We start from the raw sequence: 27276 nt of genomic DNA, 5'->3' as shown, positions 1-27276 counted from the left end.
AAAAATGTCCCTGGCTCTAAATGGCAGAGTACAAACAGAGCATATGCATATGCCATGCGCACGAGCCTCAGCAGATAGCATAAGCTTTTGTTGGTTATACAGCACATTTCATCTTTTTACAGAGGATCAAGAGCTCAATTTAATGCTGCATATTGCTTAGGCTGTAAGTTTCCAAGTTTCCAACAGAAAAAAAGATATATTTTAAAGCCCAATCTTTTCTTTTTTAATATTATATGCAACATAAATAAATATTGCACATTTGCTTGCATCGGCAGCTACATAGTACATGTAAATAGATTATTTGTTTTGTTCTGAAACATGGATATAAAATACATACTACATAAAATATAAAAATATATAATATATAAACACTGAGTGAGAATGAAGGCTTTGTCTGGACAGCATTCTTAAAGTGCAACTGTTTCGAAAGAAAGCCATGAGAAAAGCTGCTCTTTGGTTTTCAACTGGAATAAGAAATGTGCTCACCTTCATTATGAATTATAATATAGCTTGGTTCATTGGTCCGTTGGGTCGGATTGCTTTCTTACCACAAGCAACCGCTCTAGAGCTGAGTATTGGGCTGAGACTACCTCAATCAGGCAATCTTGGGTCGATTATTTTGGTTTGAATCCGAGCGTGATTGCTGTGTTCATATATGCTAAAATGAATTGAACCAAGGGAGAAATGCACCAGGTTCAGAAACAAATGCTCCAACAAAGCCAGGTGTGAAAATTCCCTTATGTTTTTTCTTCACCTACGACAATAGTTTGAAAGTCGTAGTAGTGGTGTTTTGTCCCAAAATGAATCAGTGTTTTGAATAAATTGGTTGAATTAATGATTGAATGAGGCACTAATAAAGACAGTTATTTGTATTCTTCTAGAATGAATCAGTTTTTTTTTTTTTTATGAGTCAGTTGAACAAATGATTTAATTTATTTAAAGACTGGCACTTGTCGCCACCTACTGGCATAACTATAATCTATAATCTGCAGGATTAATTCCCAACACTAATGAACGGTCTGACAGTCTGTCAGTACCTCGCAAACACTACAAGCAGACTGATAAAAACAGTGAAAGTTTTCATTGTAAATATCTTTCTTTTTGTCATGTACAAATTAAGCACTGTTACAGATGTGTTGCTGTGTTCATGAATCAGACATACTTTCTGTATCATTTCGTTTTTTTCCCCTTATAACCAGAAGAACCACAGAAAACTGATGAAATTGAATAATTTTGAATACATCTGAATAATTGTCTTTTCCCAGTCAAACCAAAAATCCTAGGCGTACGAACAGCAACAAATATCCATTGGGCCTCATTCATGAAACACAAGCAGAACAAATTTTTATGTAAATTGTTCATAAAACCATTCAACGTGCCAATTTACACAGGCATGTTTCACAAATGATTTACACAGGAATGTCTATAAATAGCATCACAAGTGATATATTCTTTTTACACTCTTGTCCAATCTGATGTTAACAATTATCATGCCTTAATCTATAGTAGAAATCAGCATACGAATAATTGAATGTAACTGTCATATGCGTCGCTAGTAAAGATTTTACACTAACTGCACACAGTGAGCTATAGAGGGCTATGAGTCAGTAATCAAATCAGCTCCGCAAATGTGTAACTCTGTGCTTTACATAGCGCATAAGTCATGCCTGAAGGATCTCTGGTCAATTAATCTCTCCCCAATTAATGTGTCCGCAGGCAAGTGAAGCTGATAAAGATCTGTGAGATAAGAAAGTAGTGCAGTCCAAATTTACAGAAGGAGGATCATTAAAAGAGAGATCAAGTGCTATGGCTGCATTGTGAGGAACAGTCATTATGGGCAGAGTATGAGCGGTGGCAATTGGCAAACGCACGTCCTGATTTTGCCAAGTCCGATGTGTTCCTAGGTCAACATATTTTGTTGACCCTGGAACAACATTTTACTCCAAAAATATATTCTTAACCATATCCCTACACCTAAACCTAACCTTAACCATGAGTAATCCCTAAAATCAGAGGAAATGATAGATGAATGACACTGATGTACAAGCAACAAACACTGATTTTAAGCATAAACTTCACAAAATCTAAAAACTGGTTCTTCAAATCTGATTGGTTAATCACAATGTTGTTCCAGGGTCAACAACGATGTTGTCCCAGGAACATGTCTCACTTGGTAAAATCAGGTTAGGCCACACAGTGGCAATTAAAATGTTGGGAGTGGATGGAAAGAGGTGGAGGTGTGGAACTTTACCCAAGAGACCACATTTGGGCTGCTTGCCTCTTTTTTATCTTGCCCCACACAGACATTTTGTTCACAGGCTTGATTTATGTGGAAAGAAGATGCATGTTTAACGCAGTAGGAGGCTCCCTGTTGCTCAGCATACGGCTGAAGCAGAGGCCTTTACTTTCATAAAAAGCTTTTTCCCTATCTTGTGCACATAACATAGTGTTTTGGTTATCAACATGAAATACTGAAACGCATCTCGGCCGGATGTGACGATGTCTTTTAATTGACTAGGCTACAGTTATTTCTAACGTTCAATTATTTTTTCTTTACTTCATGTTACAGGACCCCCTGTGTGAAATCTTTCATTTCTTCTGCATAATATATGTCTATATATAACATATGTGTCTTGTCACTTTCATGCTCCTTTCAACCCTATGATTTTCCTTGGAAATTTTGCAATCGAATATTCATTAGTCTCAGAGACCTGCAAACGAAAATGTTAATATTTCTTAAGGACCCAGAATGTATTGAGTGTTGCCTTGCTTTTAATTAGCACCACACTCATTAATTAGCAGGAACAAATGGGGGAGGGGGATGGGATGCTGGGAGGAGGTGTAGATCATTCCAACTAAGAGACAGCTTTACAGGCACAGATAAATATAAATACCAAGCCTCCAGCTGTCAGATTCTTGCAGAATGTTAGAAGAACATGCACAGTTAACTATGCACTGCTAATGATCAGGCTTCGGTGTGTTTATCACAACCAGGAAACCATGTGAACCCATTTATGGAGTTCATAATTTCATAATGGGAAATGTAACGGACAACAGTACAGAAGCAGCATGCATAAATACCAATTAAAGCAACCTGATAGTTTATCATGAGAACCTTTAATTAAAAGGAATGAGATCTGGAGAATGTTCCCAGGCTATTCACACAGGCATTTTGAGATTTAGAGCGAGTTACTGTGTTTAATCATGTTATGTTTACTCTGGCTTCTCAGCTGTTCTGTTTATATTTTGGAATTCATCTCTGTTAGTCTAAAGAGAAGCAAATCATAACCTTAGCCAGCATGGACATTTAACATTTACAATTTGTTTTAATTGCTGTATATGCATTTATGCCACAACTTGGTCACACAAAGCTGTAATTCCATCAGCTATAGATTCAGGAAGCATCCATATGACCTGCATATATTTACATCAACGGTCAGGTTTTTTTGCAGCTTACATTGATAAGCCAGTATGTTGTCTTTATAAATCAGTTATACATTCTTTCACACGTGATAATTCATTGAAAAAAAAAAAAAACGAAACAAACAACTGTCTTCATAAATGAGCCATTGAATTATCGATTTAACCAATTAGTTCAAAAACAATAATTCAGCCAGGAACAAAACAAGGGACAGCGTTTACGAGTTAGTCAATGATTCATTATCTTAACAGATTTGTTTTAAAACACTGATTCATTACTTAACATGACACAACTAAAGGGTGTTGCTTGGAAATGCATGGCATTTGAATTGTTGCTTTGTTTGATAGTTTTTTTTTTTGTTTTTTTTTTTGGTGGCTTAGCTAAATTAGACAAAGTAACTGGAAATAGTGTGTCTAAGTCACACTATGCATAAAAGCAGTATCACTAATAACAGTGATGTTTTCCCTAGATATCAGAATGGCTGTGATTACCTGCTGCACAACAGCAAATTAGATTAAGCTTTTGAAAATGATCTTTGTGTATCTTTTGTCTTAATTATACAGTAAGCAATGTTTGAAGAGTGTGAATTATAGAACAGACATCTAATTAGTGAAGCAGAAAGTAAAGTAGTGTTTGTTTCAAGTATGAAATGGCTTATGTACCAAACTTTTAAAAGCACTAGGAGGGCATCGATTCGCATTGAAGATTTGACATTTGAGAGAGCCAATTTCCTGGACCTCAAACAAAGCACAAACTATGGATTTCCTTTTGGTAACCTTTGACCATTTTGTACATGATCATACCTGTGGCCACTTTCAACATGCACACAAAAAGACGCAGAGTCAATCGATTTTTAGTGGTGTGAAAGGGTATTTAAAGATCCAAGCCATTTCCCAAACCCCAAAATCACACTCAAGCAAAGACCAACGGACATCGCAGCAACTTGTGCGGTATAAACTATCATTATCACAGATCCACACGGCATCATCCAATGAGCCTGACAGTGCACTAGTGAAGTATCCATTATCGTTAGCTCCGAGGTTAGCATTCACCTGCTGTGATCTGCTGAATTGAGTGAAGAGAACTGTGAGAGCGTACAGGTACTCTGAAGTGCTCTCAGAGAGCCATTTTCTCTGTAGTTTTGCACCCCTGGTCAACCTGGCACTATGCTGGGAAATGTAGACAAGAGAGAGACTCTAAGAACATCTCAGACATCTCTGTTACTGGCCTTTCTTTGTGCGGTTAATGTGAATGAATAAATCAGTTTTAGTGTGCCTGGTGCATGGAGCTTGAGAAAAGTTTACATTAATATTCATTCTTATATTTGACTTTGTGCTATCAGATTATAAGTATTAGAATATTGACTTACATACCTCAGTGTAAATGGCTATAATGCGCTTTTATTAAGGAATTGACTTATGTTAATACAATATTTGCTCTTCCATCTCAGTGTAAAATGATTATCCCTCTCCACAATATTCAGCCTTTTTCTTTCTTTTTCCTCTTGACCGCATTGGTTCAGCAATAACCTTGTCTCTGAGCTGATCGAATAGCACTTATTAACACTGCCAAGAGAGGGTCTGATTTCATGTTAGCTGTCTGAAACTTTGTTTCAGACACTGGCATATGCACTATCCTCCGTTGATGAAAGTTAGAGGATAATAGGAAAAAAAGGAAAAGTAATTCAGACCCATTATATGTGTTCAAGAACTGATACGTAACGTGATTTAGGGAAACTACAACCCAGGCTTTCTGGAAAATATCTGCCTGTGGCAACATTTCTGCAAAATGATATAACATTGCATCTTAAGCCTGTGTTATACTTTCCGCATGAGCAATCTGGACGCATACACAGACAGCAAAGACAAGGACTACTTGTATTTAAACTACCAGAGCGTACGTTAATGGTCCACAGCATTATAAACATATGAACAAACAATTGCCCCGAATTGCACATCTGGCTATTGTTATATCGACGGATTGTACAGGTTTGAGTAGCAATGGCTTCTTCACACAGCCTGCACATGTGCAATTGGTGCTTTTGAAGCCTGCTGACAAATAGACAAGTACGCACTGTAAGGGAAACAGGTCAATTTAGCTCAAAGGGAATCATTTAAGATTTTAAAGGGAATTTGAACAGAATCACTGTTTCACGGCTGTTCACGGAGACGCGCCTGCGGTTCAGTGAACGAGCCGTTTAACATCAAATCTGCGCTGGATACTAATATCCAAACTATAGTGAAAACACTATCAATTAGCACAGTAACAAGATCGGCAGTTTAAGACATTAACTTGTAAGCACAAAACACAAGATACTTCTCTTTTCAATATGAATAAGGCTTTATTAGATAAATCTAAGACATATAAACTAATCTAACATAAACGCACGCACACATACATTCACACAAGTTGCAGGAAGGTCAAAAGTTAGGGAAAGATGAGTTTAAGAGAATGGAAATATGGAATCCCAAGTTAACAGCAATACGTTAAATTGCATAAACATGAACAACCATCAATCACGTAATTAGCGCTCGCATTGAGTTCCTCAATGAGGTTAAAATTATATTAGATACACCAGTAAAGGTCACAGTCTGGAGGTAAAGTTACTTGCATCTCCTGTGAAGAAGGAGCCTCGGTGAAAGGGCTATCCCGAGGTCGTTGATTGGCTGGAAGTTCAGTCTCTGAAGTGACGTCTTGGGAAGCCCGTGGTTGTTGGGCGTTGGCTGGAAGTGCAGAGTCGTGTTCGCTGGTTGAAGTTGAATGGACGTTACAAAACTTAACTCAGAACACGAAACTCTCAAACGGAAAAGAAAAGAAATAAAGTTTGACGAGACTAGGTTGTGTTCCTTCTCATTGTGGCATAAGTAGCAGCAGGCAGGCACGCTGGAACCGCGCTCGAAGAACCATGATGACTAACCACATGGCTAGATGCTACAAGCTAAAGCTAGGTAACAAAGCTACAAGCTAAGAGCAGGCATGACTGATAGCACGAGCAAGGCTGGAACTAAAAGCCGACATGGCTAATAGCAGCAGGCAGACTAGAACTAAAAGCAAGATTTAATCGTGTCCAAAGTTTTTAAACTTCCTTGTTGGCCACCCCTCAAATGCTGCCTTGACCAATCAGATATGGTCCTGGGGTCTGGGGTATCATAAATCATTGTTTATCTTACCAAGCATGTGGTTCTTGCCTCACAGGGTCTAATTTTGGACATGATTCCTATAACATGATTATGATATATTTTACAAATAAATGATTGTCAGGACAATATCAAGCAAGAAAATGTGATTATTTCAATACTAGACATGACTATGTATCCTATAGTTATCAAAAGACATACACAATAAGTGATTATACATGATAGTCAAATGTGTGGGTTACACATAAATGAATATGGAGTTAAGCAATGGAATGATTCATTCATAAGTCTTTTTTGAGTTCATTCTGGTCCATATATAATGTATAAAAAGGGTTTCTTTGCCATTCTCTGGCAAAGGACTTTTCTGTGAAGACAAAGGTTTAAAGCCCTTCCCCCTTAGGAGTTTCAGTCTGGTTTCACTGGCTGGGGGGGGAAGTCAATGCAAGTATTTAACTTGATCTCCTGGGTTTACATGTGATGTCCAGCGTTGCATTCCAATCACGAACAATAAATTTGACAATCTCTTCTTTGAATTAAAATTGTCAATAATTGTTCTATTGGTGTTAATGTTGAAAGCTGTTGTGTGAACAAGTTGGTTGGTTGGTTATCTTGTTTGGTTCCTGTGGCACTAGAACTGATTTATGACTTCCTGAGGAATTCAGCTCATGTTTCAATGCACACAGCTCTGATAGACTCTTTGATTTGTCTGATTTGACTCATTTCTGCTACATATATCCCCCTTTCGATCGGCGAGGTGTTTAGGTGAAGACATCGTCGATCGCTGGAGAAACAAAGGCAGAAGAAGCAGACAAACACAGCAAACAGCAAGACAACACCTCCATGACAGTTACTGTACTGGTGCAGGCATCAGGTTATTTAGGTACACGTGGTTAAGTTCAATTAGTCAATGTAGTTTAGCACATTGAGGATAGTTTAGATGGTCTTGGAAATTGTTTTTATTTTGATTCATCAATCAAATTTGTGGTTAACTTTGTTTGGTTCTTCTAGGTTGTCTTACTTTACATGTTTACCATTAGTTTTCTAGTAATTTCATTTTCAATTCAATGGATTGACCTATCATGCATGGAGCTCTCTGGCTTCCATTCAGTTTAGAGTGGCTGGCGGATATTAGGTGTTGCGAGTCAATCCTAATATCAGACCTTCAACCCTCGCAGGGTGTCTAGGCATTTCACCTACTCAGGAAAGAGGGGAAGGAGAAGGATAGGTAAAAGAAGAACAAAACAAAACAAGGCTGCTGTGGGTTTTCCTAGCATGTGTTACAACTACTATTGAGCTAGGATGTCAGGTGCAGCTAGTGTGTCATGAACCTTAACTTAGTGTCAGGTGTTCTACCTATTGTGAGGATGGCTGCACGTTTCTTCATGGTGGGTATGTGTAACTTTGTTACTCTAAAAGTTGGATATTCTACCTGTGGGAAGAATATGTTTGTTGACTGTGTTATCAGTAGATGTGTTTACCTCTGGGTGTAGGTAATGTTGTGTGTTACTGGTGTAGTGCATGTGTGGTCAGATCTGTTCAAGTCTGTGTTGTCTCCCCCTTTTTCTAGCATGTCACTGAAGACTGGCTCTCAGCATCCTTGGCTTGGATGAGGGCGTGTCCATGGTCTAATGAGGGGTCAGTCCAGCAAGGCAGGAGGTTCTTTGGCAGACAGTCGGAGGCAGTTTGGCATGGCTGTGTGAAGCTGAGTTGCAAAACTTGTCTCCTATGTTGCATTCTTCTTGTGATGCCTTCTGGCTGTAGCAGACTTTCTGACCTTCTGTGCTCTGGTGGTTGCTGTTGCACAGACAGGGAATTTGGAACTTGGAGTTGGAGTTCATTTGACAGTTTGTTAGTGACTGAGGTGATGTCCTTTAGTAACTCAGATTTTTCATCAACAGTTGGCCGTGAAAGACTTGTTCGTTCTGGGTCGTTGTTGAACAGGTGCTTGTCATCTCTGATGTGGTGCACCAGGTGATCACCGGCCTTCCGTTCTGTCGCTGGTCACAGCGAGCACGACTCAACTTTGTGGTCATATGCATGTAAATTGTCTTGAAGGAACTCTCTTAGTTGTTCCATGACTTGTTCCGTGTCTTCTAATGGTAAGCGGTTATGTTCTTGTGCATACTCAGCACTGTGCATGTCTGAGTGGTGCTGAGGTGGGTTTTGTTGTCGCTTACCCACACGAGTTGCTTTTGGATGAGTCAGGTGATTACCTTTGGATCTCTGGTTAGGTTTCCAGATGTTATCCTTTTGGTTTCTTGAGAAGCGTGGCTGGTCCCATGGATTTTTCCAGCAGTTGGGCTGAAAGCGGTCGTGGATATGGGCGTCACGTTCTCTGTGCTCTTGATGGAAGACTCTGGTGTTGTGATGCCGCTGGGTGTCGTCCAGTGCAAGGCTTGAGTCTTTGTTGACAGAGTTCAAGAGTGTGGATGTTTTGTTACCTTTCTTTGAGGCCAACTTCTGCTTGTTATAGGCCTTCTGTGTTAGGTCACGCAACTGTTGGATGGTCATGGAGTTCGGACAGGCCATGACACCTAGATGGTGACTTACTCCGGGGTGCAGATTCTTTAGGAAGAGGGTTTTGAAGTTCACATCCTCTTCAAGGTCAGGGCTGTTGTGTGCACCAAAGTAGGCTTGTCGGAGTCGGTTGTAATAAGCTTGTGGAGTCTCTTGACGACCTTGTTTGGTTTCCAAGGCAGTTAACAGTCCATGTTCAGACTCTGGGTCTGTAAACTCTTTAATCAGGACCTCACGAAGTCGCTGGTAGTTTGACTTGGTTTGACTGGGCTGTCGATCTAGAAAGTTTCGTACCTCGGAACTGGACGTGGCTCTAAGGAGGTATAACCAGTCTCTGTCAGTCACATGAGGTCTCACTTCCAGGTGAAATTCGATATCTCGCAGATAAGCTTGGATGTCGGGGCTCTCTGTGGAGTTCGGGTTGAACCTGCTGATGTTTTTAGACAGCTTGTTGAGGTCTTTGATGGTCATCCCGTGTGCAGCTTCAAGGCCTTGGACGGGAGGTTTTCTTTCGTTGGCAGGAAAGGGTTGTGTGGCGAAGGCAGGTGAGGTTTTGGGTTGTGGCCCTTCGCTCCTTTCGCCACATGCCAGTTCTTGGACGTGGGACTCTGCTCTGCTCAGCAGTGATGAGGCTAAGAGATGTTTCTCTTTTCTTGGCTCTAGTTTGTGCTTGTAAGCATTTTGGAGTTCTTTTCTGACCATGTAGAGCTCATCGTTGGTATCATCTAGTTGTTGGGTCAGATTGTCCATTTCAGTTCTGTACCTTTCAAGGTGGTCTTTCAAAGCACTGATTTCAGAGTTCTTGTTTCTGATGTCTAGCTTGGCTTTCTCTAGTAGCTGTTCGGCATACTGGAGTCTGTTTACCAGGTCTTTCTGAGCAGCCGTTGCATGTCGCTGGTCGAGCTGAGCTGCTGCCAGGGCTGCTAGGAGCTTCATAACTTGTTCTGTTGTATCCTGCTCCCTCTCGCTGGGTGCTTTGAGTTGATTTTGAACTTTCACTTCCAGCTTGTCTATGCGATGTTGAGCACGTGCCAGCTCCTCTTGAAGGTGGGTGATGTGCTTGTCGCTCAGTTTCAGCTGGGTTGTGAAGGCATAGCTTAGTGAGCTCGTGATCTTGACTAGCTCCTCGTGGTTGTTGTTCTGGCTTGAATCTTGTGTCAGGAATCTTCTCAGGATTAGGATTATTATTAAAAATAATAACAGTTCAAATGTCTTTGGAGTGAGGCTGTCTGTTATGCCTCTCAGCCAAATGTTCACATCTTCCCCATGGGCAATGGGGTCTGCAGTCTGCGGCATGTTGGCACGCTAGGGAGAAGAGAGACTGACACAGATCTGTGTGGAGTAAAAGCCTATGTGTGGTGGGACAACTAAGTGTTGTATCAGTGATTGTGAACCACTAGTGAAATGTGGTGATGACTGTGTTGGTCTCAGGGTGTCTAAGTAGACTAGAGATGCGAAGACTTTGTCACTCTAATGAGGAAGAGGAAAAGAGAGACAGAGGTGAAAAACAAATTCAAATGACAAGCAAAATTTCTGTTTTTCAAATGAGGAAAATTATTTTTTTCCAATTAAATGTTATCAAAAACATAAACAATATTATTATATTTCTTGCTTTGGACAAAAGAATACAATAATAATTCTGATATCTCTTTTCTTAGTCTGACAGGATTGACACCGTACACCTTTCAGTTGGACCGCTCACCAGGGAGTCAGCGAGGCGACAGTTGCTCAACACGTATCTCTATTAAATTGATCCCAACGTTGGATGAGATGCTAAAACTTGGATTGCGTTTCCAAATGTAGGGAGGTTAGGAAGAACAAATGAGAGGATGATTACAATCAAATTCATAAGGATGATTCGTTGTCTTTGGCACGGTTGTGTATTTACATCACTTAGAATTGATTGATGGTTCTTACATGTCCTACAAATGTAAAAAGAGAAGAGGAAAGTAAAGGAGAGAGAGGACGGAGATGGTAAGTCTCAGTAGCGGTTATCTGAACTACAAGGAGAGCGTTGTGTTAGTTGCTGCACAACTTATCAAACAAAATAAACTTTAAGTGAAAGAGGGTTGTCTTTCTAATTTATTTGAACTCGTAGTGAGGGATAACAATGTCTCCTTTTAGGGCTCAGGTTTGTCGTTCCCAGGCTAGGATACACACAAGAAATGGTAAGAAATAGGAAAATTAAAAAAATTAATAAATGGGCAAAATATGCAAAAATGAAATTAAAAAGAGGAAATCAATACGTAAAACAATAGTGGTTAAGTGTATAACCAAAACAGGAAGAGGGGTAAAACGCATTCAAATAAGTAAAGGTCTGAATAGCATATATTTCGATGGGTAATAAATAAATTAGGAAGAATAAGTTTACTTTAACTTCCAAAGTTCAAGGCTTATTCATTCCTAAAATAATTAGACCCAAAAGAGAATACTAGAAATAAAAGATCATATGAAATGATCTGAGAGGGAAATTTTAAATGATTCAAAATAAATTTAATGTTTCAATTAAATTTTAATTTGACAATTAATAATTGTGAGTCAGTATTTCCCTTTCTAGTAAAATGAAAATAAGTGGTCTAGTGAGAAAACAGAGCGATAAAAAGAAAGAGACTAACAAGTGTTAGTTAAGATCTTTAAAATGGTTAAATCACGTCAGCGTTGCCCAAACACACATTATTCTACCACTGGATGGTAATGCTAACGGCTAACCTTTGAGGCTAGTGGCTTTAGTATAGACTTCAATGTAAATGCAATGGTTTCGTTAGCTTAGCGACACCGCAGAGTTTGTGCGCTGCGCGTGCACAGTTCAGAGTTGCTCCGGAAGTACGTTAGGCTTCCGGGTCACGGTCGTCACTATGGCAACCAAAACACATTCTAGTGGATCAGCACATGAATCGTTGCATTGTTGCAAATACAGTTAAGCATGTTACATGAAATGTCGGCTCATTTCAACACTGTACAAATAACAACACCGCCTTTCAGTTGGTTTTGCGATGTGGCACTTAAACTCTCAGTTTGTATAGAGTTAAAATTATCTTAATTCAAATAGCAGCTTCCTGCTGTAGTTATTATATCAATCTCAGCAATTTGATTCTCCGTGCCAGTTTTTCTGGACACAAACATAAAAGTTTTCCTTCACTGTTGGTACACAGTTAAAATTTACTTGATCAAGCTTTTAAAACACTCCCATTCAAATTACTCTCGGACACACGCCGTGTTATGCGAGATTGCATTCACTTTGTGAACGGATACAAATGGGCAAACATTGTTCTCTAATGTTTAACGTTAACTTAGGGGAGTCGAATATCAAATTTGATTCGGCAGTGGAACACGCACTGGCAATCAAACTATATGAAATATGAATACGGGGACTTTGATAAATAGATTGAGGAACCCGCTCAAAACTATTCTTTATTCACCGATTTATATCCCTTTTGAAACACTAACAGTTTAGCTCCGTTCAGCAAACAGTGACTGAGATAGCGTTTGAGACACTGGAACACGCAGTGAAATCAAATCAGCTATAAAACAAGGCATTACACAAATGAGGAACACGCTCAATTTCTACCTTATTGTACGATCTCAGATGTTTACTTTTAAGTTCACTTACTGCTGTTAACAAAGGGGAGACGGACTCGAGTTAAAGTCTCCTCTAGCTCCTTTCATTCAAGCGGGAGGGCGCGCGCTGCTTACGTCACACAAACACAAACACACACTCCAGTCTCGCAAGCTTCTCACCTTTCATTCCTTTAGCAAAATCAAAGATTAAATAACTTGGTTTATGCTCACAATTTAGATTAAACTGCCCGCATTCTCCACCATAATAAATGTAAAGGGAAACAGGTCAATTTAGCTCAAAGGGAATCATTTAAGATTTTAAAGGGAATTTGAACAGAATCACTGTTTCACGGCTGTTCACGGAGACGCGCCTGCGGTTCAGTGAACGAGCCGTTTAACATCAAATCTGCGCTGGATACTAATATCCAAACTATAGTGAAAACACTATCAATTAGCACAGTAACAAGATCGGCAGTTTAAGACATTAACTTGTAAGCACAAAACACAAGATACTTCTCTTTTCAATATGAATAAGGCTTTATTAGATAAATCTAAGACATATAAACTAATCTAACATAAACGCACGCACACATACATTCACACAAGTTGCAGGAAGGTCAAAAGTTAGGGAAAGATGAGTTTAAGAGAATGGAAATATGGAATCCCAAGTTAACAGCAATACGTTAAATTGCATAAACATGAACAACCATCAATCACGTAATTAGCGCTCGCATTGAGTTCCTCAATGAGGTTAAAATTATATTAGATACACCAGTAAAGGTCACAGTCTGGAGGTAAAGTTACTTGCATCTCCTGTGAAGAAGGAGCCTCGGTGAAAGGGCTATCCCGAGGTCGTTGATTGGCTGGAAGTTCAGTCTCTGAAGTGACGTCTTGGGAAGCCCGTGGTTGTTGGGCGTTGGCTGGAAGTGCAGAGTCGTGTTCGCTGGTTGAAGTTGAATGGACGTTACAAAACTTAACTCAGAACACGAAACTCTCAAACGGAAAAGAAAAGAAATAAAGTTTGACGAGACTAGGTTGTGTTCCTTCTCATTGTGGCATAAGTAGCAGCAGGCAGGCACGCTGGAACCGCGCTCGAAGAACCATGATGACTAACCACATGGCTAGATGCTACAAGCTAAAGCTAGGTAACAAAGCTACAAGCTAAGAGCAGGCATGACTGATAGCACGAGCAAGGCTGGAACTAAAAGCCGACATGGCTAATAGCAGCAGGCAGACTAGAACTAAAAGCAAGATTTAATCGTGTCCAAAGTTTTTAAACTTCCTTGTTGGCCACCCCTCAAATGCTGCCTTGACCAATCAGATATGGTCCTGGGGTCTGGGGTATCATAAATCATTGTTTATCTTACCAAGCATGTGGTTCTTGCCTCACAGGGTCTAATTTTGGACATGATTCCTATAACATGATTATGATATATTTTACAAATAAATGATTGTCAGGACAATATCAAGCAAGAAAATGTGATTATTTCAATACTAGACATGACTATGTATCCTATAGTTATCAAAAGACATACACAATAAGTGATTATACATGATAGTCAAATGTGTGGGTTACACATAAATGAATATGGAGTTAAGCAATGGAATGATTCATTCATAAGTCTTTTTTGAGTTCATTCTGGTCCATATATAATGTATAAAAAGGGTTTCTTTGCCATTCTCTGGCAAAGGACTTTTCTGTGAAGACAAAGGTTTAAAGCCCTTCCCCCTTAGGAGTTTCAGTCTGGTTTCACTGGCTGGGGGGGGAAGTCAATGCAAGTATTTAACTTGATCTCCTGGGTTTACATGTGATGTCCAGCGTTGCATTCCAATCACGAACAATAAATTTGACAATCTCTTCTTTGAATTAAAATTGTCAATAATTGTTCTATTGGTGTTAATGTTGAAAGCTGTTGTGTGAACAAGTTGGTTGGTTGGTTATCTTGTTTGGTTCCTGTGGCACTAGAACTGATTTATGACTTCCTGAGGAATTCAGCTCATGTTTCAATGCACACAGCTCTGATAGACTCTTTGATTTGTCTGATTTGACTCATTTCTGCTACAGCACGGTCACAAAAAATGGGAGACACGCGGATGTCTACTCAGAGCCTTAGCGCACACTAGATAAGATAAAATGCATCTGCTAAAGCAACCGTGCTATTTCAGCTTGCTTCAACAACTTTTTAATTCTGTTTTATCAAGACAGTTTCACATGATTTGTACATGAACCCTGCAATTCAAGTTCAACACTGTGCCGGGTGAGCAATTCTGTCTTGCCTAAAATAATCCTGGAATATACTGCATGACTTTTGCTCACATTTTTGCCCCAGTTTTGGATTACACAGAATGTGTAGTACATTTTATGGACACAGACTTTTAACTAATTAGAGGATATCAAACATGTTTGAGATTTTGAGCTGATTTTAGAACACACAGGCTTATTGTTCTAATTTGTCATGTGTCTACTATCAACGGGGCACATTTTTGTTCATATGCCTCTAAAGCTTGGTAGTGTGTGATCCTCAGTGGGTTAGTGTATGATGATTATGCTTCTTTATGTAACCATTTAGGCTAGTGTATGATGCCTAGTGTTTTAAAATCTGCACAGATTTTAAAAGTCATGTAGTGCATTCCAACCTTTAGGTGTGCCACATATAATTTGCACACACGCATGTGTTGACTTTGAGACCTTCCCTTCCTGCCCTTTTTTTGACAGACTGGCCTCCTTTAATAATTTACATTCTGCTGTCATCAAACCTGAAAATAAAAGAGAGCTCACTTGTCTCGCATTCTTATGCTCACCTTCGGCTGACCCTCCTCATTTCTAAACACGAGTGAGGATGCATGGAAAGCGAATTCCTCTTTTTCCTTCCTGAAGAAGTGTAAGGGCCTCTTCTAGCAGCTCGACTCAAGCTGTGCATGCACTCGTGTTTATGTTGCCATCAACTTCAAGCCTGTGACAGGTGTTCTTTTAACTTTTAACATGCAATTTCAGCGGATGCTGGCAGATGTGAGAAGAGGCGAATAAAATGAGATGACTATTGCACAACATAAATCAAAGATCCAACAGAGGAATCCAACAGAGAACATACGGTAGAGTTGAAAAGATTCGTACAGCCTTTTTAGCAGCTTTGCTCAAATCTACCCAGGCGCAGCAACTTACTCTCTATTACAGCATAAATACAAATAGCTAAACACCATAGCATGCTGACATGAGGTTGTGACATGTTTCCTCTTTCTCTTTATTTGGTAACCATACTGCAGGAGATAAGCTTAAAGCAAGTTCTCTACCAACATGAAGAATGAATGGAACCACTGGTAAATACAATACTCAACCCTGCCATGCTGTCACCGCAGTTATAAGGCTGAGCTAAGGAGACACACAGTATGATTTTGTTACTTAAGCTGTCCAAAATGCTGAATGACAGTAAATAAACCATTAACTTTTGAACGTAAGCATTCAGTTGCAACAAACTTTTTTATTTTTATTTTTTATATCTTGTAGAATGTTATTAACCACTTATATGGACCAATAAAAAAATCATATACAGTAAATGATTACAGAATCTCTTTAAGAAAACCCAAATACCCTTACAGTTATTATAGTTTTCTTAACATAACAGATTTTTTGCAACAGGACAATTTTAGTATGTTGAGCTAGGCCATTGTTTTAAGATGTGGTTCAGCCTTAAATACCTATATTACAGATAATTCAGCTGTACTCAGGGGTGCCATGCACCTATTTTCCTTGAGGGGGGACTGATGGCAGTAATGGCTCACTTTTTGCTCTAGGCAAAATAAAACATGACCAAAAGAGAAAAAAAGCTCCCCATTTAAACATGGTCTAGTGCTAGAGTTTTCATTTAGGATGCAAGAGGACATTTAAAGTTAGGTAAGAAAGGTCAAAGCTGCTCTGTCTATTCAGTAAAAAGTATGGTGATCACTGACTGTCAGGTTCTTATTGCAATTTTAAATAATAATATAAACGTTGATAAAATATAATGTATAAGTTTTGATAATATATTGCATTTAATAAGATCAAAGTTTACACACGCACGCACGCACACACACACACACACACACACAATGTTAAGCAGCACAGCAATTTTTCAATAATAATGAATGTTTCTTGAGCAGAAAATCTGCATATTAGAATGATTCATATTAGTATATTTCCATTGTATGGAAAGAGCATATGACCTTTTGCCCCCTTTAGTATGTTGCTTCTAGCAGTACATCAGTTCTGCTCTTCTCTTTTTATGTATAAAACAGAGAGAGAGAAAAGCTAGACTGCAGAGGCCTTGGTACATTCACTCCAACATGTAACATAGCCTGACCACAGCGTGAGCTCTGAATACATGCAAGAGTTTAAGCCACCACAAGTGTGATGTGACTGTTGATACACCCTTTCAAAATGAAATGCCAATGAAAGCTTGATAAGCCAAGGATTAAAATTCCCTGCTTATCATCCAGCCTCATCCAGAGCATTCAAACACCTTCATAACAAGTCTTCTTATCTCTGCTTTTTAAATAACGCTAACCACTGGCATTATTTTTTTAGCAGATTAGATTTTTCTGTTATTTATTGTAAGTAGTACCAAGCAAAATGGCACTCCTATGAACCATTTTGTCGAGTGAATGTTATCAGTTTAGATTTTGTTGAATATAATCTCAAGTGATGCTAGCATGTTAGTAGTAATATGTGTTTTGAGTCATTCATATCTTGTCCCCTTTGGTGTACTTGTTTGATGGATTCGATTTTGACTCAGAGAATTAGATCAGATTGATCTAATGGTCTAAATACAGGCTTCAGTGATCACATTGCAGATGAACATCAGAGAACGTTTGCAACAACATACAGAAAGCTGTATTTAGGCACTTAATGGAGACACGATAAAACAGAATATTATCCTGTGGAGAGAGAGAGAGAGAGAGAGAGAGAGAGAGAGAGAGAGAGAGAGAGAGAGAGAGAGAGAGAGAGAGAGTTGTTGAGGCCGAGTTGTTGAGACCATCCTCCACTTCAGATCTCCCTCTATGAGGAAACTGTATGCCCTGAAGTGGAATCTCTTAATTTCTTGGTGTAGAGATTGCCAGTTTGACCCTGTTAAATTCACGTTCAGTTCAGTGCTTGAGTTCTTGTAGGCTCGATTCTCTGCAGGGTGGACCCACTCTACCCTGAAGGTGTTTGTGACATCTACGACTGCTTACCATGCCCCTCTATGTGGTCAGTCTGTGGGAAGACACCCCCTGGTTACATGTTCCCTCCAAGGTTTGCTGAGGCTGAGGCCTCCTGTACGAGCTTGTGTTCCACCATGGGACCTGGCCATGGTCCTGGAGGTCCTCAGAACTATATCCATCACACTCAGGCTTTCTGTCATCTTCCCTTTCTGGAGACTGACCAGCAGAAGCTAAACTGCATATGCAAACACTGGACACATATGTCCACAGAGCTGCCATGTGGAGAAAGTCTGACCTGTTATTTGTCTGTAATGGTCCTTCCAAGAGGGGTCTGCCCGCCACTAAGCAGACCCTCAGTCAGTGGATAGTTGATGCCATTGCTATGTCTTATAAGTCCTCTGGTCTTCCCTTACCCTTGGGGGTCAAGGTACACTCCACCCTAATTCCTGTGGCCTCCAAGGCCTTCCTGTCGGGGGTGGCTATGCAGGATATATGCAACACTGTTTGTTTTTACAATCATTTTATAATCATTTTATCTGGACTGTTTGTTTACTTCATTTTTTTGCACTCTATCTCCCTTGTGCTTCTTTATTTAACTGTATTTTATATATTTTTTTAACATGCCCTTATTTGTGTTTTATATTTAATCTGTATCAATCTGTATTTTATGTTGTTCGATTCCAGAAGAGGAATGCCTCAAGGTTACGCATGTTTACAGAGAAAGGTAGTTGTGTGGACGAAAATGCCTTATTGATGTCAGAGGTCAGAGGAGAATGGGCAGACTGGTTAGAGATGATAGAAGGACAACAATAACACAAATAACCACTCATTACAACCAAGGTATGCAGAATACCATCTCTGAACACACTACATGTTGAACCCTGAAGTAGATGAGCTACAACAGCAGAAAACCTCAACATGACAATGAGTTCACTTTACTTAAATGGCCTCTACAGTCACCAGATCTCAATCCAATAGAGCAGCTTTGGGATGTGGTGGCATGGGAGATTTGCATCATGGATGTGCAGCCGACAAATCTGCACCAACTGCATGATGCTATCATGTCAATATGGACCAAAATCTGAGAGGAATGTTTCCAAAATCTTGTTGAATCTATGCCACAAAGAATTAAAGCAGTTCTGAAGTCAAAAGGGGGTCCAACCCAGTACTAGCCAGGTGAACCTAATGAAGTGGCCAGTGAGTGTATAACATAGTGTGGACAGCTGAGTCTCATATTCTGGAGCCCATATTACTTCAAATAGGCGATCACTTGCTTTGGGTTAAAAATGAGAGACAGAAAAAAAACACTGATTTGCCATGCTCAGCTTCCCTTTCAATGATGTGTGCAAATTATATGGTATTAAACTCTTTTCATTGTACTGTAATTATACATGCATACACAAATGCTATATCAGAATAATTATGTATCATTTCAATAGCTGTTAAATGAAGCCTCAGCACATTAAATCAAGCAGTAAGGAGAAATTATCTTAAAATAGCTTGTATGTAACAGAACAGTTTTGCGAAAAGTGTTTTAGTCAATGTTAATTACAGCACAAAGTACGTATTGTAAGTAGAAAGTTTTTAAACATGTTTAACCTGTTAACCCACACCTGGATGCCAGCGCACTGAATGCTCAAATGTTTGCAGGTGTCATTGTTTACGAATAGATTAAATGAAATGGGACAAAATTAATCTTGACAAACTATATATCCTTCTTTAAGTCTAAGCCTAAAGCATTGATGTTAGATCACTGTTTTTTTAAAAGATAACTTATAAGGAATGTATTTTCTAAATGTGTGTAAGCAGTGCACATCAAAACATGCGTAATCAAAATGCAGTACATACTAGAATAAAGGTAAGGGTCCATGTGGCTGTACAATTGAGAAAAACAATGTACACAGTGGGAAATGTTGAACTGGCTTATTTGAATTGCATTTATCCAACTCAGCTGCAGATCATAAAAACCAGAACATACTGTAACAGACACTGCACTACTTGTCTTATTAATATCCTGAAAAAAGTAGTAATAACATTAATAATAATCATTTTTATTTATTTTTACTTTATTTACATAATCTAAGAATGTAAATAAAGCTTTTTAACCAATGGGGGATAACACGTTTTTCAAAAGTCTTATTCTTGCCTTCCAATTTGATTCGAAGATGAGTGAGGAAACTCATTAAGGTGACAGTGCAGAGCAAAGAAGAGGCTGAAATAATTAGAACATCAGAAGAAGACACTTACACAGCTGCTCTAGCCTGCCTCGGGACTGGCTCTGTGATTTGATATTAATTACAGGCACTCCAACACAAACACACACACACATGCATGTACATATCCTCACACACTCCACACAAACATCTAAGGCACCTTGCTAAAATAAGAACTTCAAGTGAGAGAAAAAAAGGAACCTGTGTCCTGGGAAATGAGAAGAGAGTAAAGGAAAATTAAAGCAGTCTGTTATGTGGACTGCACTTAAACACATCACACAATGCTCGAGGGCTCTTGTAAGGTATTTTCCAAAAACCATCCTGGTCATTCATCCTTGTGTTAAATTACAAACATTTTGGAAAAAAAAAAGCAGCTTTTACGTTTCAATGATTTCAAAGTGTGACGTGTTTGTGAAATAAAATATGAGGGCCCACATCCAGAAATTGTCTGGGAAAGCTTTGCTTCATGAGCTTTGGCTTGAACACAGAACATTTCTGCAACCAAGCCCATTTATTTTGAAGTCCAACTTACCCCAATCAAGGTGTTTATTGTTCCATCATCCATAATTCACTGTTCAAAGGTTTTGGATCAGTAACATTTTACAATCTCACAATTGACCACAAATAAAGAGATCCAACAATATTGTGAATTATTATTAGAATTTATATACATTTATTTGATTTGAATATATTTTGATTTGAAAATATTTTGTATAAAATGCATTTAATTACTGTGGTGGCAAAGCTGAATTTTCAGCAGCCATTACTCCATTCTTCAATGCTGAATGATTCTTCGGAAATCATTCTAATATGTTGATTTGGTGTTAAAACAAAATTTTATTATAATTATAATGTTGAAAACCATGGTTTAATATTATTTGTGGAAGGCTTGATACATTCTGTCAGGATTCTGGATACACAACCCATTCTCACTCCAAAGGCGTCAAAAACCGAAGCATGGTCAAGCGCCCCTAGCGTCACTTTTATGACGCCAAATGTGCCTCTCGGCGTCGAATATCGAAGCACTACGACCTTCATTGCTTTCAGTGGGAAACTTTTGGCGTCAGAATTCGACACGACGAGGACATGAGATGTTTATCGCTATGAAATCACGTTCAAGAAGTCTCATTCAGCACACATCGCGATACTTGCTATCAGTTCCACAGTTTGGGTGAGTAGTCGTATATACGCTCTTTTAATGCCTTTTATAAATGTATTCTGTCTTATTTATTAATCAGATTAGTGCCATATGTTTAATGGCTGTATCATATCGGTCATCCGCGGCTGTCTTTGAGTTTCATTGCGTTTAAATAAATGAACACAGCTGCTAATTAGTGTGATTAAACTATATTTGCCACGTGACGTTCCATAGACCTTCAATCCGTTTTATATTATTATTAATTTCAGGATCAATGATGTAAGTTGTATTTGTAGTAAAATCATGGTAATCACGACTCTTACAATAGTAATAAATGAAATGTGAAGTTAAAACACAGTAAACAGGACATTAGTAACTGTAACTGTAGTTTTACTATGGTTATTAATAATCAATACAACAATACAATAATCACCAAACCAGCTGTTTGTATCACTGTAATGTTAGTGTTTTTATGTGCTTTTATATGACAGATATCACAGTAATCATATGTTCTGTACCATGCTTTTAATACCTTTTAATGTAAATCCCAAAAAAAAAAAAAAAAAATCAAATTAAAAATAAATAATAAAACATGCATTTTTCCATTTTGCAGTTCATTCATATCAGTTTATATTTAAATATATATTTATATATATTTATTATATCTAAATATTTTGCTCACAGATCATTATTAACATTCTGTATATAATTCAATTTTATTTTCTCTCCCCTTTTTTTATTGTTTTGTATATTTTTAGCTGAAAAGACGTAAAGGAAGCCCAGTGGTGTTTCTGGAGAGGGATTCCTTCAGAAATGGAGAAGACAGAAAGCTGCGGAGGCAGATATATGCAGCAGTAAGTCTGTGATAGTTTGTCCCTTTTATCAAACATTCCTGCTGTTATAAATTGTACAGCATTTGTTGTTTCTTAAACTGTTGCACTGTCCAAATACCCACACTTGCCATCTTTGCACTTGACCACTTGATTACTTATTTGACGTCTTTCCTGTATTTGGCAAAGTGTTCGAGTGAGCATGGTGACCACAAGTGTGTGTCGAACTTTTCATGACCTGATGACTGTGTTTCCCAATCCTGGTCCTGGAGAACCCCAGCACTGCATGGTTTTGGTGTCTCTCTTATCTGACAAACACACTTTTGAGGTCTTGGAGTCTTCACTGATGAGCTGATGAGTTGAATCAGGTGTGTTTGATCAGGGAGACATCTCAAATGTGCAGTGTTGGGCTTCTCCAGGACCAGGATTGGGAGCCACCGCCTTATGGGACACAGGTTTAGTGTGTGTTAAGGACGCTGTGCTATGGCATTATTAAGACCGGGCAAAGTCTCGTTCACACACTGTCACGTACACACACTCTCAAGTGGCCAAGACTGCAAGTGTGGGTATCTGGACAGGGTCAAAGTCTTAAAAATGATCCCTAAATACAGTCGCACATCACAGTCTTAATAATCCAGTTTAACACTTGTATGATATTGTACAAGCCCCAGGACGGTCTCATCTGACACTATCAAAAGAATTCATATGACTATAGCTTGCTATTAATTACTTGCTTTCTTGCTTTACTTGCTTAATTATACAGCATCTTTACAGAGGTGTAATGTACAAGTTGCACGTAATTAATAATATTTCCTTCCTTCTGTCTTACAGGATTTTTTTGAGATAATGCTGTTCTTCTTTTTCAGGTCTAAAATATCAAGCTCAACAGCTCACTCAAGAGCCAACCCTCACAAACCTTCCTAAAAACTAAAAGAGCTATTACTGAGTCTCAGCGAATCTTGCCATGATCAGCTCTTCCCAGGTACATTTGTTTAGAATATTTTTTAATCAACATTTACTCATCAAATGCTCTGGTCTTAATCTTATTTTAAATTAACTTAATTATGTTTAATGAGCAATGTTAATTGCACAAGGAGTAAGTAGAGATTATCTTGTTTCACAGAAGAGAAGGAAGACCAAGGAAATGATTTGCTCAGGATGAGGAATGAAGATGGTCATCTTGTGCTCAAACAAACAGAAGTCCTCTGGTATGTGTGTGTTGAAGCAATGCTGTGTTATACAACATTTTATGATGATCTCTCACAGAACTGGTCATGTCAGCCTTGATTTCTTTTTATACTATTACAATTACAGCATGTTAGCAAAGTGTGACTGGACATTTTTAATATTATGTTTTTAAAAACACACCACCTGTTTTAAGAGTAGACAAGTATCATGAAATTGGTTTAGTTGATATAAACACCAATTGACATTATTTAAGCCAGGCCTTGCACTGCACAGACTAAAACACGTTTGTGAGAGAAGTCAGGAACTCTGGAGAAAGATTCTAGAGGAAGAAAACACATTTACTGCAACAATAGATGAATTCTAGAGTCTCTGAGAACTACACATGCTAATGCAGTCTCATGAGCAAGACCTTTGCCTCTGTAACTTTTTCTTAATTCTTGCAGAATGACATTTTTATTGCAGTATTGTAATTTGTACAGATGATCTCATCAGCCAAATGAGGGGTTTTGACCAAGTGATGCTCTTGAAAGGAGTGAAAGAAGAGGATGTGGTAAATTGTCTTCAGAGAAAAAGCTTCTCAAAAGGTCTCAAAACAGCTTGAAGAATGGTAAGTGTACAGTACTACAAGGGCCATAGTTGCTCACCCTGCTAAAATTACACAGAACATAAGCTGAGCTCTCTGTCCATTAAACAACTTCATCTGGATTGCTTGTTTCACTTTGACCAGGTCTGGGATGTTAGGACTGAGAGATCCTATGGCTGAGAGAAGCTACACCACATCAGTGCTGGATATCAACCACAAACTGTTTCCAGACACGAGAGAAGAAGAACACGATGGGGAGATGAGACCAGTTTAGATGTGATGATGGGAATCATTATTTTCTGGAACAGTATCAAATGTCTTATATGTATCACATGATCTGTATCACAGTTGACTGGATGGGACTGTGTGACTTTTAAGGACATTTCATCACTCATCTGTGAGAACTGATTTATATATGAGGTTAATGTATTTTTTATGATAATTATTTTCATTGAATCTTATTTGTCTTGATGCTACTTTATCAACTTTATAGTCTATGCTTCAATAAAATGAAAATGCTGAATATTGTGTTCTGAAGATTCTTGGTAAATACATAATTTTACTAGGTAGGCTGATATGTGTTTATTTTAGACTTGGAAAAACGACATATTAATTATTGGGATTATTTTTTATTTAAGACATAAACATTTTTGATCGGATTAATAACATCTGGGACATCAGTACACCAGAAAGTAATTTTTTTATATTTTAGTAACAAATATGCACATTTTTAAGTGAAATAAAGGGAGTTACGAGATTAATTATTCTGCATTACAAGATGGTGCCATGGGCTTTATTGTTACAAACACTTGAGGGATAACTGAGAATGTAGCAGGAATGATCAACGTGGATCTAGTAATGCATTAAAACCAAGAGCATGCACATTACTGATGTCCAGTACCTGAGGAGCAAGATACAGTGAGGGTGAGGAGGACATTTTTACACTGATTTTTGCTAATTAGTTATATATATATATATATATATATATATATATATATAAATTAATATTCTTAGCACTGCATGAATTTGTCCTTGTGTAATAGTGAAGTATCACAATGTGTATACACTGTCCTTGATTACTGATTTACAGTGGGGAATAGATAAAGGCAAGTTGTTGCAGGTTCATCCATTATATTTCTTGCCATTTACTTAAAAAATCAAAGAAATAATCTATTATTTTCATTATTAAATCATTTCTTTCTAATTTTTCCATGTTTCATCAGATGGCCTCACAATGTCCTGTCAAAAGGTATAATAGCAATGATGTAAGAATTAGAAAACAGAGGACTGTGAAAACTGTCAGATATAAATGTGACTCAGCTCAGTTTGTTGTCCATGATGAGGAGAATACATATATGTAGGTTTTACTGCCCTTCTACCCCCAGGGGCCCAGTAGCACCCCCCGGAAGAGCCCAAAACTGTACATTTCAAATGGCTGTAAATCAGAGTCCAATTAACATATCAAAGAGGAAATGGGCAGGATTATTACTTATGCTATGCTGATAAAATAATGTTGAGCTCAGTTTTCAGAAATAAATGGAAAGCTGGCATAAAGGCATTTTAAATATTGCTCACTGTAAAATACCACATTTCAGCCTGCCTCTCAAATATATCATGGAGGTTTGCACAATGAACATATTTAGATGTCCAGTTTTCCTTAAAATAAATAATTTATTTCGTTTCGTTAATAAAAAGTTTTAAACTTCATTACCCACAAGCCTCCGTCATTCTACCTATGGAAAGGCAACACTAGGGGGCTGTTTTTTGTAGTTCATTGAAGTTATGCTTAGGGTTAGGAATAGGATCTCGCTAAAGATGTCATTTTTCTCAAGATAGCAACACTTCATTGTTGACTTAATATATTACTAATGTGATGATAGCAGCGAAACATACTTTTCAACATGATGCGCTGTTTAATATGGGTTAAAAGATAGTCCAACCACAGACTGTCCTGAAAATTCATAGCCAATGACATCAAAGCTGAGCAGCGGTGTCACACTTCCTTATCCATGTATGACAGATGTCTTTCGTTTTTCGGCTGAAGGGATAGATTCGGTTAACAATAGATTAAGCTTGCTACTTATTAGATTATGTTTTATTAACGTCTTCACCTTCCTCCGTTGTTCAACTTGAAAAAAATTGGGCAATATTGATGTGCACATGCCCAATATGTCTTAAATATAAGACACATTTTTAAGATTTTTATTTATTTTTTGACCAAAGACAAATATATTTACTAATCAAATGATGTGCTTCTAAAATTTACATTGTATATTACATTGTGTTTTAAAGTTAAAATTGTTCACATTTGTGTTTCTGTGATTTACCATTCTCTACCATTTGAACTCTAGGAATAAAAACAGAAATTATAAATGAATGAATGAATGAATGAACAAATAAATACATAAAGCATAATGAACATGCATATTTTTGTAAGGATCTTCCATTATTTATTGATATGTCAAACTCATTGAAAGACAACATGCCCAAATTACTACACTGCATCCTCTGTCACCAAGCTCGTTTTTGCCACCATAAAGAATAAAAAGGCAGTTATGTTGTAAACATTAACTATTTTCAGTATGCAAATGAAAATGCTTTTATTAAAATACAAAACAGTAAATACAGTATGTCTTTCAGAGAACACTGGAAAAAGATAAATTATTTTAAAAATTAAATTGACCAAAATGTTATACAACACAATGTAAATGTTTCAAACTCACAAAAAACACCATGAAGACATAAATGTCAAGTGTGCAATATCATCTATAAAACTCTATCAGCACAGCATCAAATAAACACTGATTGTCTGAACAATGAAAGACAGAGAAAGTGTTCAGGAAAACAAACACCTGCTAGCTTTGACATAACATCATGATTTCACTTCATGACTGGAGCTAGGGGATGACTGTGTATGAATATCTCCTTTACTAAAACTCTTAATTAAAGTCTAAAAAGTTTACTGTATGAAGCTTGAAAAAGAGAACAAAATGCTTTATCAATACGAAAAATACTATGTTTAACTATTGTTTTCATCACTGGTTCTGTAATGTATTCATTATGAGCTTATAATTAAAACAAAGTTACATCTTCTGCAAAAATCAAACCACTGCAAAGTCTAATCACTGATCCAGGGACCATTTCTGTGTGTGCAGGGTATAAAGAGTTAACGAGGTGAGTCCTTGTGCATGATGGAGAACTAGCATTATCTGCAAAAAATCCTGTAAGACAGAAGGAAGGAAATATTATTAATTACGTGCAACTTGTACATTACACCTCTGTAAAGATGCTGTATAATTAAGCAAGTAAAGCAAGAAAGCAAGTAATTGATAGCAAGCTATAGTCATATGAATTCTTTTGATAGTGTCAGATGAGACCGTCCTGGGGCTTGTACAATATTATACAAGTGTTAAACTGGATTATTAAGACTGTGATGTGCGACTGTGTTTAGGGTTCATTTTTAAGACTTTGACCCTGTCCAGATACCCACACTTGCAGTCTTGGCCACTTGAG

At 38.0% G+C, this 27276-nt stretch overlaps 1 protein-coding gene and 1 long non-coding RNA gene across 2 annotated transcripts in view; one reads left to right on the top strand and one right to left on the bottom strand.

Annotated features, from left to right (window-relative positions):
- Positions 1-27276, bottom strand: part of LOC127969979 (pro-neuregulin-3, membrane-bound isoform) — a 334295-nt gene that overhangs the window by 49616 nt on the left and 257403 nt on the right. The gene's annotated exons all lie outside the window — the stretch shown is intronic.
- Positions 20944-24177, top strand: LOC127969981 (uncharacterized). The gene is made up of 6 exons (XR_008156458.1): positions 20944-21195; positions 21921-22016; positions 22859-22974; positions 23116-23200; positions 23660-23787; positions 23908-24177. It is a non-coding gene; the product is annotated as an uncharacterized LOC127969981 (long non-coding RNA).

Source organism: Carassius gibelio, chromosome B13 (assembly GCF_023724105.1).
Source record: "Carassius gibelio isolate Cgi1373 ecotype wild population from Czech Republic chromosome B13, carGib1.2-hapl.c, whole genome shotgun sequence".
Lineage (NCBI taxonomy): Eukaryota > Metazoa > Chordata > Actinopteri > Cypriniformes > Cyprinidae > Carassius > Carassius gibelio.
Note: the sequence above shows the minus strand (reverse complement) of the source record. Positions and strands in the feature narration are given on the sequence as shown.